Source organism: Triturus cristatus, chromosome 2_2 (assembly GCF_964204655.1).
Source record: "Triturus cristatus chromosome 2_2, aTriCri1.1, whole genome shotgun sequence".
NCBI classification, from domain to species: domain Eukaryota; kingdom Metazoa; phylum Chordata; class Amphibia; order Caudata; family Salamandridae; genus Triturus; species Triturus cristatus.
In genome coordinates, this window is record NC_140582.1 from 421,658,646 (window position 1) to 421,673,325 (window position 14,680).

The following is a 14,680-nucleotide window of genomic DNA, read 5'->3' on the forward strand; positions in this document are numbered from 1 at the left end:
ATTAGCCCAGATGAATGTAGCCTTTTCAGGAAAGACTGAGGGACTTAACGGAGCCCAGAGTAAACTGTAGTTAGTTAAGGGAGGAATTTACTCATAAGAAAGGACTTAGCCTCTTTTTTGAATCGCAAGACAGAGGTAATTCCCCTGATATTCGGAGGAAGCGCATTCCAAATTCTTGGTGCAGCTCCCGAGAATGTTCTTTCATAAGTTGGTTAAATCCCAAATTTCTGGTGGTTTTCCAACACAATAGTTGGGCCAAAACACAGCTATTAGTGGGGCATCCATTGCCTACGCTGGAGGCATACTCCTTGTTGGTCTCCCTTTTGCCATTTACTTGAGAGAAATAGCACAAGGTACATGTTCCCCAAATTGCTAGCTGTTTCACCCGGTAAATATACCGTGAATTACAAATTGATTTTCTGTGAAACTTTGGCATATTTATCCTCTTTGCCACTTTTTTCTCTGGAATTTTATGATTGGGACACACTGGCCACTACCAATGGATCATACAAAGAATGTGTTTTGGAGCATGAGACCCTTGTGAGTTGTTTTGCATTTCATGGTTACAAAATTGTGGTATTTTTTGATGGCTAGTTTATTAACTTTCACTTAAATTGTGGTAACATTCACGCTCTTTGATCTACTTGTGAGTTATAATTAATTGTGTGACACTGTGAGAACACCTTCGCGTTTTAGCATCTTTTAAAACGTTGTGCGTCTTTTGATATATTGGATAGCTCTCTTTTTCTGTTTCTAGGTTTCCTATCTATTTAAGGAGCAAGAACTATTTGGATGGGACTCCTTGTGTTATCTTAGTTACAATTGATGTCAGTACATTGCAATCAGTTTAGGCTTTGTTCTAGATAGTTTTTCACACCTTTTGGGCTCCGTGTAAAGTAAACATTTGTGGTGATGATGACCTGGTAAAAAATTGAGGGTCAAAACGTTGTCAAAAATCTTTTGTCAAAGAGACTTTAGTGACTGACATTAAACCATCAAATATTTTCAAACATTGACCAATTTGCTTGTCAGAATCTGTCTCCCTTATTTGAAACATTTGTAATTAGTACATTAGGGAATATGCTGTTCTCCAGCCCACTATCTCACTAGAGGAATCTCTTTCTCTACTAGCCAACTCGAAGTCCAGCTCGCTGCTTGAAAAATTTCCACCTGACATTCTGAAATTGGCCACCCCTCTTTTTAATCGGTTGTTGCACAAGCTAGGGAACTCTTTCCTGGAGTCTGTTGTTGTGCCAGAGAGTTGGAATCAGGCCCTACTGTCTTGAAGAAGCCAAATGCATATCTTAGGGTGTCGAGCAGATTTAAGACTATTTCGCTTCTTCCTGTTGGAGCCAAAATGTTAAAGAAGGTGTTTAACCATCACCTCTCCCAGTGTTTGGAATCCAACCACCTTCTTCACGACACACAAATGGGCTTGCGAGCTGGCTACAGAATCACTCTCCTGAAATGTCCTGATTTTATTAAAAACAACCTGAAACAGAATGCCAAGACTATGCTGTCTTCTGCATTCAACACTGTTTCGCATGCAATCCTTCAGACTGTGGAATGTCGGAGTCCAAGGCCAGGCATGGGCCTGGCTTAAATCCTACTGGGTTGACAGGTCACAGGTATTTTTCCATGCCCCTATACATCATTCTTTAAACAACCTGACTGCGGGGTGCCTCACGGTTCGTCCTTGAGTCCAACCCTTTTCAATGTCTATTTGGCATCTCTTACCAGCCTAGTGGAAGCTTGGGGTATTCGTGTAATTTTGTATGCATACAATACACAGCTGATGCTGACCTTACAGAATAATTTGGTGGAGGATCTGCATGCCTTCATGCATAGATAGAAGGTAGTCTGCGGTTGGATGAATGATAATTGCCTTAAACTGAATCCTGAAAAAACTAAAATTCTTTCCTTTGGCACTAGCATTAGGCCTGGGCGAAAATTTCATTCCGTTCGTGGAAATTGCGACAATTTGACATTTTCGCGTTCCGCGGAGATCGCGAAAATGTCAAAAATTCCGGTTTCCGCAGCTTGGCGATAATTTGTTTCTTGCTCGCGCTGTAAAATAATACATTCTCGCGCGCGCGCATTCGCCTTGCCTGGAACCCTGCGTTCGCCGACAAGTTTTCTTGATCCGGTCGCGTTCTCCATGAGATGTTGTATTGTTTTTAGCCATTTTTGCTGTCTCGCGACAGTTCGCGCCCGCAGTGACGTCATGCGTCGCGCGATCACGTCTTTCTTCTCGCGATCATGCACCGCGAGACAACTCAAAACAAGATGGCCGCGCCCGCAAGCAACCACTTGGGTAAGTTGGTGACCCGCAACCATGCAGAAAATCTCGTGAACATGCTGGAAAAAAACTTCCGCATCTTTGCGATATTTCCGCTTGTTTGCGATAATTTTAAACATTTTCGCGATAATTTGCGAAAGTTAATTTCGCAAATTCCGCCCACCCATAACTAGCATCCATTCAGATTCTTATAAGTGGTGTCCTTAGGAGCTTGGATACCCCACCCGTTCCCTCTTCATGTGTAGGAAAACATAGTTTTAAATTCGATTTTAAGGTGTCCTTTGAACCACAGGTCAAGGCTCTGTCTACCAGCTGCTTCTACACTCTGAAATCACTCAGGCAAATACTTTATCTTGTGCCGAAAATTTATCAGGAGACCATCATACATGCATTGGTGACATTCAAATTGGATTACCTGAATTTTCTGTACCTAGGTTTGCCATCTTACCTGCTGCATCGTCTGTAGATCATCCAAAATGTTGCAGATCGTCTTATACTAAAGGTGCAGCTGCAACTATCAGTCTTGGTTTCCTTACGCCACCTGCACTGGCTAACCATCAGATGCTGCATCAAATTTAAAGCATAAACGTATGCCTCCAGAGGACAAGGCAGAAAGTGAACTGTAGGGTTGAGCCTTGCGTTCCAATGCTTTGATGCTATTACAAGTTCCAAGGGTGTATGGGGCAAGAAGGGGAGGCAGATATTTTGCAGTTTTTACTACTAAACTCTGATACTCCCTTCCTACTTTGCTATACTTGCTACCCTCCGAATCAACTTTTTGCAAACAGCTGAAAACTTTCATTTTTGCTGCTTGTCTCTACGCTCCCAGATTTTTGTGAGTTTTAGTATTTCTGGTTTTTCTGCCTCTACCCCTGGGATGCTTCCTTTGGAAGCAGCTGTGCACTTTATAAATGTATTGTATTGTATTGTATCATTGTATGTGCTTTCTTTCTACATAGAAACACTCCACTCAAGTCAAATTAACTATTTAATATATCATGAAATGATAACTCATATGTCAATGCCTGAATTCTATATTGACTCTTTTCAATTGACGATGCAACACTTCATAATTCACCCAAATGATTCATAACAGGTGAAGTAACATCCTTCCATCTTCTCTTGCTAATCAATCTTGCTATCCAGCATCTAAAGAAATTTGATATTGCTTAGCTTTAGATATCCCGCCTCTACATTCAATATTACCTAAAAATGTATAGATAGAGATCCAATCTTGAGCAATGAAGACTATTATGAGAGTAGTTTAAACTTAAAGCTGCACATCTGGGAAAAGTAAACAGTGTTCGTAGTGTTATTTTGTTAGTCTTTCATGGATAATATCATGTGTGATGAATTGTTGAGAGGAACTGGCAGCAATAGCTCATATAAGTCAATGCACTATTGTTTAAGTGCAGGGATTCTCCCAAGCCCCTTCTTTCTGTGTGTATTTGTTGCTCATTCTAGTGTTTAGTTACATCTGCCTTCTGCTCCGATCTATCCAGATGAAACGCGTGATAGAACTGGGTGGAAATACATTAATGAAATATTCAGAACAGTAAATTGCATTGAAAAATAGATGAGAAGGGTTCTGAAATATCTTGTGAATCTTCAAAAGCCAACACATTTGTTTGACTTGTGAGAGTAACAAAAATGCAGAACCTTGTTGCATTTGTCTCTGCAGGGTGTGTAAAGGGTGTTTATTGTATGTTAATATTATAATGGATGGAATCTCAGAAAGCTAGTTTGTAAAGTGGCATATTTGTGGATGTGGAGTGTAGGTAAATTAAGACTCGCAGTATAGTAATTTGATTCAAAATTGTTGTGGTGTCATGTAGAATCATAATGTTAGTATTTAAGTATAAAGCTTTGTTAAGAACCTGTTAAGAGCCTGTAAGCTGTTTAGGTTTAGTAAGATTGCAAATGAGTCACTCAATCAATCAAGCAGTTCAGTCAAACTGCCAAGTCTTGAGTGCCTTGTGGAATTCTTGGAGAGAGGTGGAGGTCCAGCTGTGCAGGTGGGAGGTCATTACAAGATGTAGCCATGAGGTAGGAGAAGATGTGTTCTCCACTATTTCTTCGGCAGATGCAGGTGGTGAGCAAAAGTGAGAGGAAGGTTGAGCGCAGGTGTCTGGTGGGCTGGTGGAAGTTCAGGTAGTGGTTGATGTAGGCTTGTCCTTGGATGTGCAGGGCTTTGTAGGTGTGGATCAGCATCTTGAATTGACACCTCTTCTGTATGGGAAGCCAGTGGAGTTTCTTGATTTGAGGGGTGATGTGGGTCAGTTTGGGGAGGTCGATGATGAGTCTGGCCGTGGAGTTCTGTATGGTTTGCAGCCTCTTCAGGAGATGAGCCATGATTCCTGCAAAGAGTGCATTTCCATAGTCCAGGCGGCTGGTGACTAGGGCTTGACTGCATCTGGTGTTGATGTGGCGCTATTTGAAGATTTTTCAGAGCATGCAAAGTGTGAGGAAGCTGGCGGATGAAACTGCGTTGATCTGGGTTTTCATGGTTAGTTTGCTATCCAGTATAACACTGAGTTTATGAGCATGGTCTCTCGGTGTGGGTGAGTGTGCTAGTTTCGAGTGCCACCAGGAGTTGTTCCACAGGAATATGTGGTTGCAGAAGATCAGCAATTCCTTTTAGTCTGTGTTGATTTTCAGGCATTTGTTTTTCATCTAGTCGCAGATGATCGACATGCACCTGCAGAAGTTGGCTCTTGCGGTGGTGGGGTCTTCTTGGAGTGAGAGGATGAGCTGGGTGTCGCCTGTGCAGGATATGATGTTTAATCCATGGGTTTTGACGATGTTGGCCAAGGGGGTCATATTGGTATTAAACAGATTTTGGCTGAGGGATAAGCCTCGATAACGTTCATGGGTTCCAAAATGAACAGCGTTAGACAGATATTCTGGGGTTTTCCGGTGGGGAGGGAGATGATCCACTTAAGGGCATCTCTTTGGATTCAAATTAGATGTAGTCTTTTGATCATGGTGTGGTGGGACACTGTGTTGAACACAGCCAAGAGTTCGAGAGGGATCAAGGATGCTTTTTCCTCATAGTCCAGGAGGGTTCTGATGTCGGTGGTGGCAGCGATCAAGGCTGTTTTGGTGCTATGGTTGGTGCGGAATCTGGATTGGGATGTGTCTAGAAGATGGTTGTTCTCCAGGTGTTTTGTGGGTTGACAGTTGATCAGTTTTTGGAAGACTTTATTGGGTAGGGGAGCAGAGAGATGGGACAGGATTTTTTGAGTTTGCTGAGGTCAGTGGATGGTTTCTTGAGGAGGGGTTTGACTTCTGTGTGTTTACATCCTTCAGGGAAGGTGGCCAAGGTTTACTATGGTGTTCTTTTTTGTCTCCTTCAGGAGGTGGTGGTAGTGGTTGAGGGCTGTCTTGAATGTAGTTCTGTCTGCAGTTACCTTACTGGTGCAACATTTTGTTTCTCGTTGTTTTAAGTTGCATTTTGCGGTTCCTGGCTCCATAGTGTACCAACTGGCCTGTGGCAGATCTATTGAATTTGCTGGACTTGATGGCCGCAACTCCGGCTGTGTTGGGGGCCACTGGGTAGCTCGGGTGGAGTTGAGGGGTCTAGCAATGACGAAGTGGACAATGGCATAGTCTGTTTAGGTGAACTCAGTGACATAACTGTACTTGACTTTGTTGCAGAAGATGTGGTCAAGTGTGTGTCCTGCACTGTGTGTGGGGCTGGTGACTAGTTAGGTCAGGTCAATGTTGATCATACTTTCGAGGAGGCTGGAGGTGCTGGTGTCATTGAGGTTGTTGAGGTGGAAGTTGAAGTCTTTGAGGAAGATTAATTCCTTGGAGTCTATGGCGAGCGGGCAATGAAGTTGGGAATGGCATGGCAGAAGCTAGGGCGTGGTACTGTAACTTTGGAAGTGAGGGTGCCCCTGATGGTTGATTTGCCATCTGTTTGGAGTTTAAAGTTGTTGTGTTCCATGATCAGGGTGATGTTATCTGCGGAGGTGGTGCAGTGGATGTTTTATTTTTGGATGATGGTGATGAAAATTCCGTGTTTGTTGATACATTCGTGGTGGCTATCTTGTAACCATCGGGTGTCTCTGAGGTGATGTTGAGAGCGGATGTGGGGGTGAGCCAGGACTCGGTGAGGGTGGTGATAATATCACACTTTTCAGTGGCTTGCTTGCAGAGCTGATCATGTCTTGAGGAGGAGGCAATTGAGTTGTTGCTCCAAAGCAGGTGCAATGAGTTGTTAGGTCAGTGTGATGGTGGTTATGATGTGTGGGGGTGCTCCGGTGTTGCAGGAGAAGTGGGAGTGCAGGCAGGTAAAAGGTACCACCATTGTACATGGAGAGGCGCAGCAGCATTTGTTATTGCGTAGTCTGGGGTCCAGGTCTTGAAGGTTGGCGGTGGTGTATCTGTGGGGGCGGCAAACTAGGGTTCTTCGTGTTGGGCATGGTCCAGGAGCAGATGCGTTCACATGGACTAGCCTTTAGCACGCTAGTGGTGCGGCCTCCATTTATTAGGTCTTGGGAGGATGGGGCATTGGGTGGTGATGTGTGGGGCTGGCGGGAAGCAGGAAGAGGGAGGACGGCAGCAGGAACGAAACAGTGGCAAAAATGGGCAGGAAAGGAGGCAGCAGGTAGGAAGAGGCAACTAAGAAATTGGCATATATGCAAAATAGGGCAGAAACAAGTGACTGAATAAGAGCGGAACAAGACACAAAGTGCAAACCAAAAGGAGCAGACAAGGGTCACAGAGCAGAGCAGAAACGAAAAGGAGCAGAAAAAGGTCTCCGAGCAGAAACAAAAAAGTACCAAAATGTATCACAGAACAGAAATGAAAAAGAGGAGAAAATGGTAACAGAGCGTGGCAGAAACAAGAAGGAGCAGAAAAGGGTCACAGAGCAGAAAAGAAAATGAGAAAAAAGGCTCACAGAGCAGAAACGAAGGAGTAGAAACGAGTTATGGGAGCAGAGATGCTCAGAGTGGCACGTGGCAAAACCTGGAAAGCAAAGGAGAGCTGGGGCAGAGAACCCGTTGTGGTTTGATATTAGTACTAGCTGGATGAAGTACAAACAGGCGGACTAGCAATAATTATTGAAGTGCACACAAGATATGTCACCTTATTCATCTCCATGTATCAATTTGTTACTTGTCATTTTTTGCCATATGAAGCTTTCACACAATTGAAGTATGACAAGTAAGTGGTTTGGAATACAAACTGCTATATGTTGAAACAAACAGAGTAATTTGATGAGTAAAGCCATTTTAGATAATTGACTATGCTAATTGTTGAGACTAGTAAACGTTGATATTGAAATACAACTTTCTTTATCTTTGCCTTTTTATCTAAATAGTTGCAGGTAGTAGCTCATCTAAAAAATGTCTAAATATAATCCTGTGATATCTGACATTTTTCAAGAATGTTATTTATGTTGATGTTGTTGGATCCCATAATATTTCAGTTTTTTACATTGATTTTGTACCCGAAAACTTACAAAATTGGAGCAAATTATCTACGACCAGTAAAAAATGCTGAAGCGCTACTTGCAAGAATGAAAGATCATCTGTTTGCAGGATCATCTTCATGTTAGAGAATCTCTGATAAAACAACTCCAATTTCTTGATTGGTTCACGAGCAGGTAGTGAGAACATCCATAAATACAGAAAATAGTGTCAGCTCGCGAACTACTTAAAATGATACACTGGGTTGATGATCTAATGACCGTTTGGCTTTTATAAATTGGGATGGCATTTTAGATAATCCCACACTCTCCAAAAATAAATTTACAACAGAAACATCAAATAAGAGGATTAGCTGTAGAAATAAAGAAAATCTCTTGAGAGGGATGCAGAGTGCATGAGTCTAGAGCATGGGTACTCACAAACGTTCTCTCGGGGGACCAAATTTATAGTGTGGTTTGTGGCCGAGGGCCGCACTGGTCGGGGTGGGGGGGGCGGGGCTAGAGCAAAAAAAACTGTGACCAAGAGGTTGAACACAGGCCCCTGCAGCGGATGCATTTGTCCACAGAGCCACCAGACCTGGCATACACACGTCTGTCTGTCTGTCTGTGTCTGTGTGTCTGTGTCTGTGTGTCTCTGTCTATCTGTCTCTGTGTGTCTCTGTCTGTGTGTCTGTGTGTCTCTGTCTGTATCTGTGTGTCTCTGTGTCTTTGTCTGTGTGTCTCTGTCTGTGTGTCTCTGTCTCTGTGTGTCTCTGTGTCTCTGTCTCTGTGTCTGTCTGTGTGTCTCTGTGTCTCTGTCTGTGTGTCTCTGTGGCTCTGTCTGTGTGTCTCTGTCTGTGTGTCTCTGTCTCTGTGTGTCTCTGTGTCTCTGTCTCTGTGTCTTTGTCTGTGTGTCTCTGTCTGTGTGTCTCTGTCTCTGTGTGTCTCTGTGTCTCTGTCTCTGTGTCTTTGTCTGTGTGTCTCTGTCTGTGTGTCTCTGTCTCTGTGTGTCTCTGTGTCTCTGTCTCTGTGTCTGTCTGTGTGTCTCTGTGTCTCTGTCTCTGTGTCTGTCTGTGTGTCTCTGTGTCTCTGTCTGTGTGTCTCTGTGGCTCTGTCTGTGTGTCTCTGTCTCTAGACTCTGGAGAGCAGACATATCATGAGGACAACCAGGCAAAATCACATTTGTTTGGCATCCCAATATAAGTCACATCAAACTGTGGAGTATGACTTCTATGTATCAATTATTCTGGGATGAAGCACTCTAGCGGTACATCGATATCAAATTCATTAAATTAAACTAATACTTTTGATGTTTGTAATGTGCATGGATAAATGACTCAGTCATTTCACTATCCTTTTGTTAGACTTCTAGTTGAGCTGATGATCCAGGTATAGAGATAGCGGACCTAAGTCACGTGGGGGCATATTAGCAATAGACGGCGATAAATATCGCAAAGCGCGCTTACCGCTTTTTTATTTGTCGCCGTCTATCACTGGAATTTTTCGCCCGGTTAGCGCGTTATTAACAACGCGTATCACAGAGGCGATAAAAATTCCAGCGATAGAGGGGATATCGCCGTTTTCCATGGAACAATGCTGGTTTTCCAGCGGTGTTCCATGGAAAACGGCGATGTCCTTGATGATAAGGCCTGTGGTCTTAGCCACACAATCCACCCCCCATGTAAAGTACGCCTTAGTCTGGAATTTAACTGATGTTAAATTACAGCGTTAAGGCCCAGTTAGCACAAAAAAATGTGCGCTAAACCGGACAGGGCTTCATTGTAAATACGACGAAGCACTGTTACTGATATTTTATGATGTGATTGTTAGGGGCACGCCTACCTTGTATTTCATTAGCAATGTGAGGTGAGGCGATAGGGAACCGGGTGTTAAGGCAAGGAAACATGCGCTAGCGTGTCCTTGCTAATAGTGCGATGCCATTATCGCCGCATTTCGGCCGAAAACGGCCGCTTATGCGGCGATAATGGGCTTGATAATATGCCCCCAAGTATTTTCAGTGCCCTCGTTTACTCCTGTATTCCAGGGCTAAGCCAGGAGAACTACATCTATTCCTTGAAAAATATGTGTGAATTATTCTCTGGTGGTACAATATGCACAACTGCCTCAGTTTCAAAACAACAAAATTCTGATTGGTTAGCTTTCCAAATTTCAGAATTGTGGCATGATAATAGCTTTAATGATGTCAGATGGAGCCCTGAACCAATCATTTCCTTCCTGGCGAAATTAAATACACAGCGTTAGAAGCCAAAACGTTATCATTCTAACAAATAACCCGACCCCATTTTTTTGTTAATTGCTCAATAGAAAAGATCGAAAGCTATTTAAAAACCTTGACTCAAGGTCTATGCAGTTCCAAACACCCTCATCCATGTATTCTTCTCCTTATTAAATATATGCATTTAAAAAAAATGTCTGTGCAATATACCATTCACCTGCCTGAAATGCTTCTATGTTTTCGTTATTATTAAGGTCATTGTTATTAATAATAACTATGACAGCGTAAATAGGATTTCCGCTTGTAACTATGGGGCATATCATCAAGGACCGGCGATAATTATCGCTAAGCACACTTACCGCTAGGATAATTATCGCCGGGTAACGTGGAATTTTATCGCCGAGATAGCGTGCTATTAGCAACGCTTATCTCAAAAGCGATAAAAAGTCGTTACCAGCGCGTTCGCGCAGCTCTGCTGAGCACGACTGGACTTGCCCATTACTTCTTTCTTCACTTGATCTCCTTGTAAGCACTCTGTGCTGTAGGCACTCCGTGCTGGATTTTGGGAGGTGCCACTGCTGGGCAGCATGTTGAAAGGGACTACTTCTCTTTTTGATGATTTTATATTTTAATATTTAGAACGTTTATTTTAATTTACTTTCCTTTACCAGTATTCACTCCCTCACAGGGGAGCCTGTGAGGGTTTGCGGGGTTACTGGACCTTGGCTTTGCACTCTTTTAATTCCGCCACCTGTTTTTAGGTTCACACTGTAAGCGCCAGCATTCTTCGACATGCCCTCCTCGTATGGGGTGTCATGTAAAGCCATTACCAGTGCATCCACACAGTGAATGTGTGCAGTGGGCATGCAAAGGGAAACCCGTCTGAGCCCATCCAAACCCAGGGCGTGCCCAGATCACGCCGAGCCCTGGAACCCTGTTGATTTAGCCTCACACCAGGAAGCCAGGATATGCTGAGTAATTGTACGTTTGTTACTCCCCAGAATACACAGGAGGCTGCACATGTTTTTATCTAGCCACACTTCTTCCAGCGACTAAGCACATATGTCTTAATTGCTGTTTTCAACTAATTGAGCATACTATGCAACAGACCAACCAGCCATCTGCATGCTCTTCCACCACAACAGGCCCTATCTCCAAAATGCGATGTGCGCTTGTAAACTCCTGCTCCTTAGTCAAACATAGTTTTGAACTTGCCAACTTTAATGACACCCAACACCCCATCATAGTTTTCATAACTGAAACCTATATAGACGCGTCTCTTAGTCCTGACCTAGCAGTTGCTTTCTCTTTGGGATATTCCATTCATAGACTTGAGAGATGCCCTGAAAAGGAGGGGGCTTAGCCATCATCTATAAAGATTCTCAAATGGCCAAATTTGATACAGCTCATCCTGGGATTGTGAAGTGCTGTCTTTCTGTTTTGAGCTCACAAGAATCCATTTTTTAAGGGATTACTCATATACTACCCTCCCGGCCTCAGAAGTTGTTTTGTAAAAATCTTTGGTTCACGGTTAGAAACTGGGCTATACACTAAAGCTTTCATCATTATAGATGATTTTAATTTCCATCTTGAGGTCCTCACAGATAAAGACAATATCGCTCTCCTGGAAAGTATGATCATTCTAGGTCTATCACAATTATTGCACAAGCCCAGCCACCTGGCAGGTCAGAAACTAGATGGGATTTTCTCAGTGAAGGATATTCTGACGCTGTCCTGGTTAGATCACCATGCAATTATTTTTGAAATCAGTATTTTACAGACACTCCAATGCAATAATGTGCATAGGGGTCTAACTAGTTTTTGTGCCTGGAATAAAACAGATCATGATCAACTCACTAAGTAGCTCCTATGGTCTCAGCCCTTTCTCTCCCATTATCCTGAGCAAGCCACATTGGACTATTCATACTGGTTAAACTCTGATTTATTTTAAGCTAGTCATTCCTAAGGCAATCAATGCCTTTAGGACAAAACCTTAAGCACCCCGATTTACAGAAGCACTTAGAAAGTACAAACAAAATAGTAGAAGACAGGAAAGAAAATGAGCAAGTACAAATGGTTACTTACGGAAAAAATGACCTATTTTATGCAGCAGAAAGAATCAGCTAAAAACCTCTCTAAGGAGTTATTTCAGGTAATTACTAAAGATACTAAACCTCCTCGTAGCCAAGGAGAAAGTAGTAGTCAATTCTTTTGGGATAAAGTTGATCAAATCTATCTGAAGTTTGATACAAGCAGACATCCAGCACTTAAGGAAAATATAATGACATTAAGAGTCACTTACATCACCTCCCTTGAAGGAAAGCAGCCATTGTCATACATGGGATAAACCTATAGTCAAGTGAGCACAAGCACCGAAAATGTTCATTGGAAATGTATAAAATAGTATGCAAATGCTTGTTTATGGAAGGGCTACTACTAACAATTATGCTGTAATTAACATTAGAGAGCATTATCACTCCCAAATGTGTCAGAAATAGAAGTGAGAAATGATTTGCAAGACCTTAGAGAGGCAGGCACTACTTATCAAGAACATACTGGAACCATTAAAAAAATTACTACTACAAGTTACAGAGTACAATAACAATAACAGTGACTAAGCCCTAGTGGCTGCACATCTATCACAGAGTCATGGTTGTCTTGAAACAAAACAGTATCCCAAGTTCAGCATGTGATGGTGCTGTTGTGCTACTCACTGAGCCACCTTAGGTGCAAATTACCTTGGAACAAGGTACATAGGCTGTATCAACGGGAAAGAAAATTGCACGCAAGCACACACACTCCAGTTAATGGTGGTAAGCCTCTTCTCAGTAGAATATAGTTGAAATGATCAAATCAAGTCCACAAAAGTCAGATTCTTCCACAGCGTTTTTTTACGTGCCGATTAGGTTCTCATACATTAGGAATCCAAAACAACGCAGCCAACATGTGTTTTATCCTCCTGTACTTTTTCAAGGCTGCAAAATCATAAAACATTGATATTACAAATACTGTTGTCTATCTGTTTGTGTCTGTGATGGTCTGCCCATCACCAAATGTACCCTGTAGTTATACAGTGCATATTTGTCCCGTGGTATAAGCAGACATAGAGGGGCAAGGCGATAAGTCATCAATTGTCCATATTCCTTAGAAAACATAGCGATATCCCAAGATGGAAAACACCCAGTGAGCCACATGTGAAATATACTATGGTGCAAGAAATAGCCACGAGCAAGTGTGAACGTGCTAGATGTTAAGTGTAGAGTGCCCTGATCAGAGCCATCCTGAGCGTCACAATGAGATGCTGGAATGAGACATACCTGAAGGTAAAGGTACAAACTGTATCTGAATTCCTTAAGGAGCTATGTAAGAGAGATGGTTGTTGCAAAAGTGGACTGAAACATGCATGGGAATCTGAAAGAAAAACATATTTTATGTATATCAGATTGACAATCTCAGCTAAGGAGTGTGGATAAAGTTAGCCACATCGCCTAGTGATTATAGGACCCGGGGCCATTAAGAAAGTTGAAGTGACGAGCACTTCTCCCCAGTCAAATATACGGAGATCAAGGGTTTTGCGTGACATTAAAAAGGCTGTGACATACGTTCACATTGCATTTACTGATATTGCTGTTGTCAGATCTGCACATATCATGACATTCATTGACATCGTATTCACCCATCCCAACAGAAATGCACATAAGGTTACAGCACAAAATAAAACTGTTTATTAATACAAAGGCCTACCTAGAAACCATACCCAGAACAATACTGTAAACAATTCAACACTCCAACTAAAGCTAAACAAAAATGTCAAGCAACAAACAAACAAAATATCTTCATTAACGAATATTTAAATTATGTTTACTAATCACTCTAAACTAGATAAATTATTTAAAACAATCAAGACTGATAAGTAAAAAAGTGAATAGGGTAATACATAATAAAAGCCAAAACACACCACAAAATAAACATCAAAAAGCATTTAGTAATAAATACTTGAAATACAAAGTAAATAATGAAATATCACAAAAACAAAAAACTCCAAAACAAACCAACATTTTCAACCCATTAAAAATATACAAAATGTAACTTACACTTTGTAGCTAAAAACATTCACTATCTTCTTTGAATACACAAAAACTAAGACACATAAATCAATCAAAAATAAAAAACAATTAAAAATCTATCCATATAGATAACCCAAAGTTCTTCAGAAATTATAGCCCAAACTTTAACAAATCACTCCTTGAAAACTGAAAAACAAAAGAAAATTAAAAATTAATCTTAGTTAAAGTTTACCCACCACTTTTCATAAACAAAATGCATTTAAAATAAGAAAAGCCTTCAACTCCACCTCACAAAACTAAATCCACACTAGGCCAATAAAAGCCTCAGTAATTTGTAGTTGCATCCCCAACTTAAAAACCACCCCAACACACATTATCAACTTCCCTTCTCTCCTTCACTCTTGTATAAGCTCCCCTTCTTATCTTTTTCTCTCTCCTGTCCATTCTGTTTAATCTTTTTATACTAACATAATGCGACCATAAGCATAAAATGCACACCTACCTCACAATAAACTTGCTTCAAGACAGCAGCACCCAAACACATTGGGGCATATTCTCAAGCCCCTATTGCGACACAAACGTCACTTTTTTTGACGTTCCCGTGGCGATAGGGCCGGTGCCCTATTCTTAAGGCAGCGTTAATCCACTTAACGTGGCTTAAA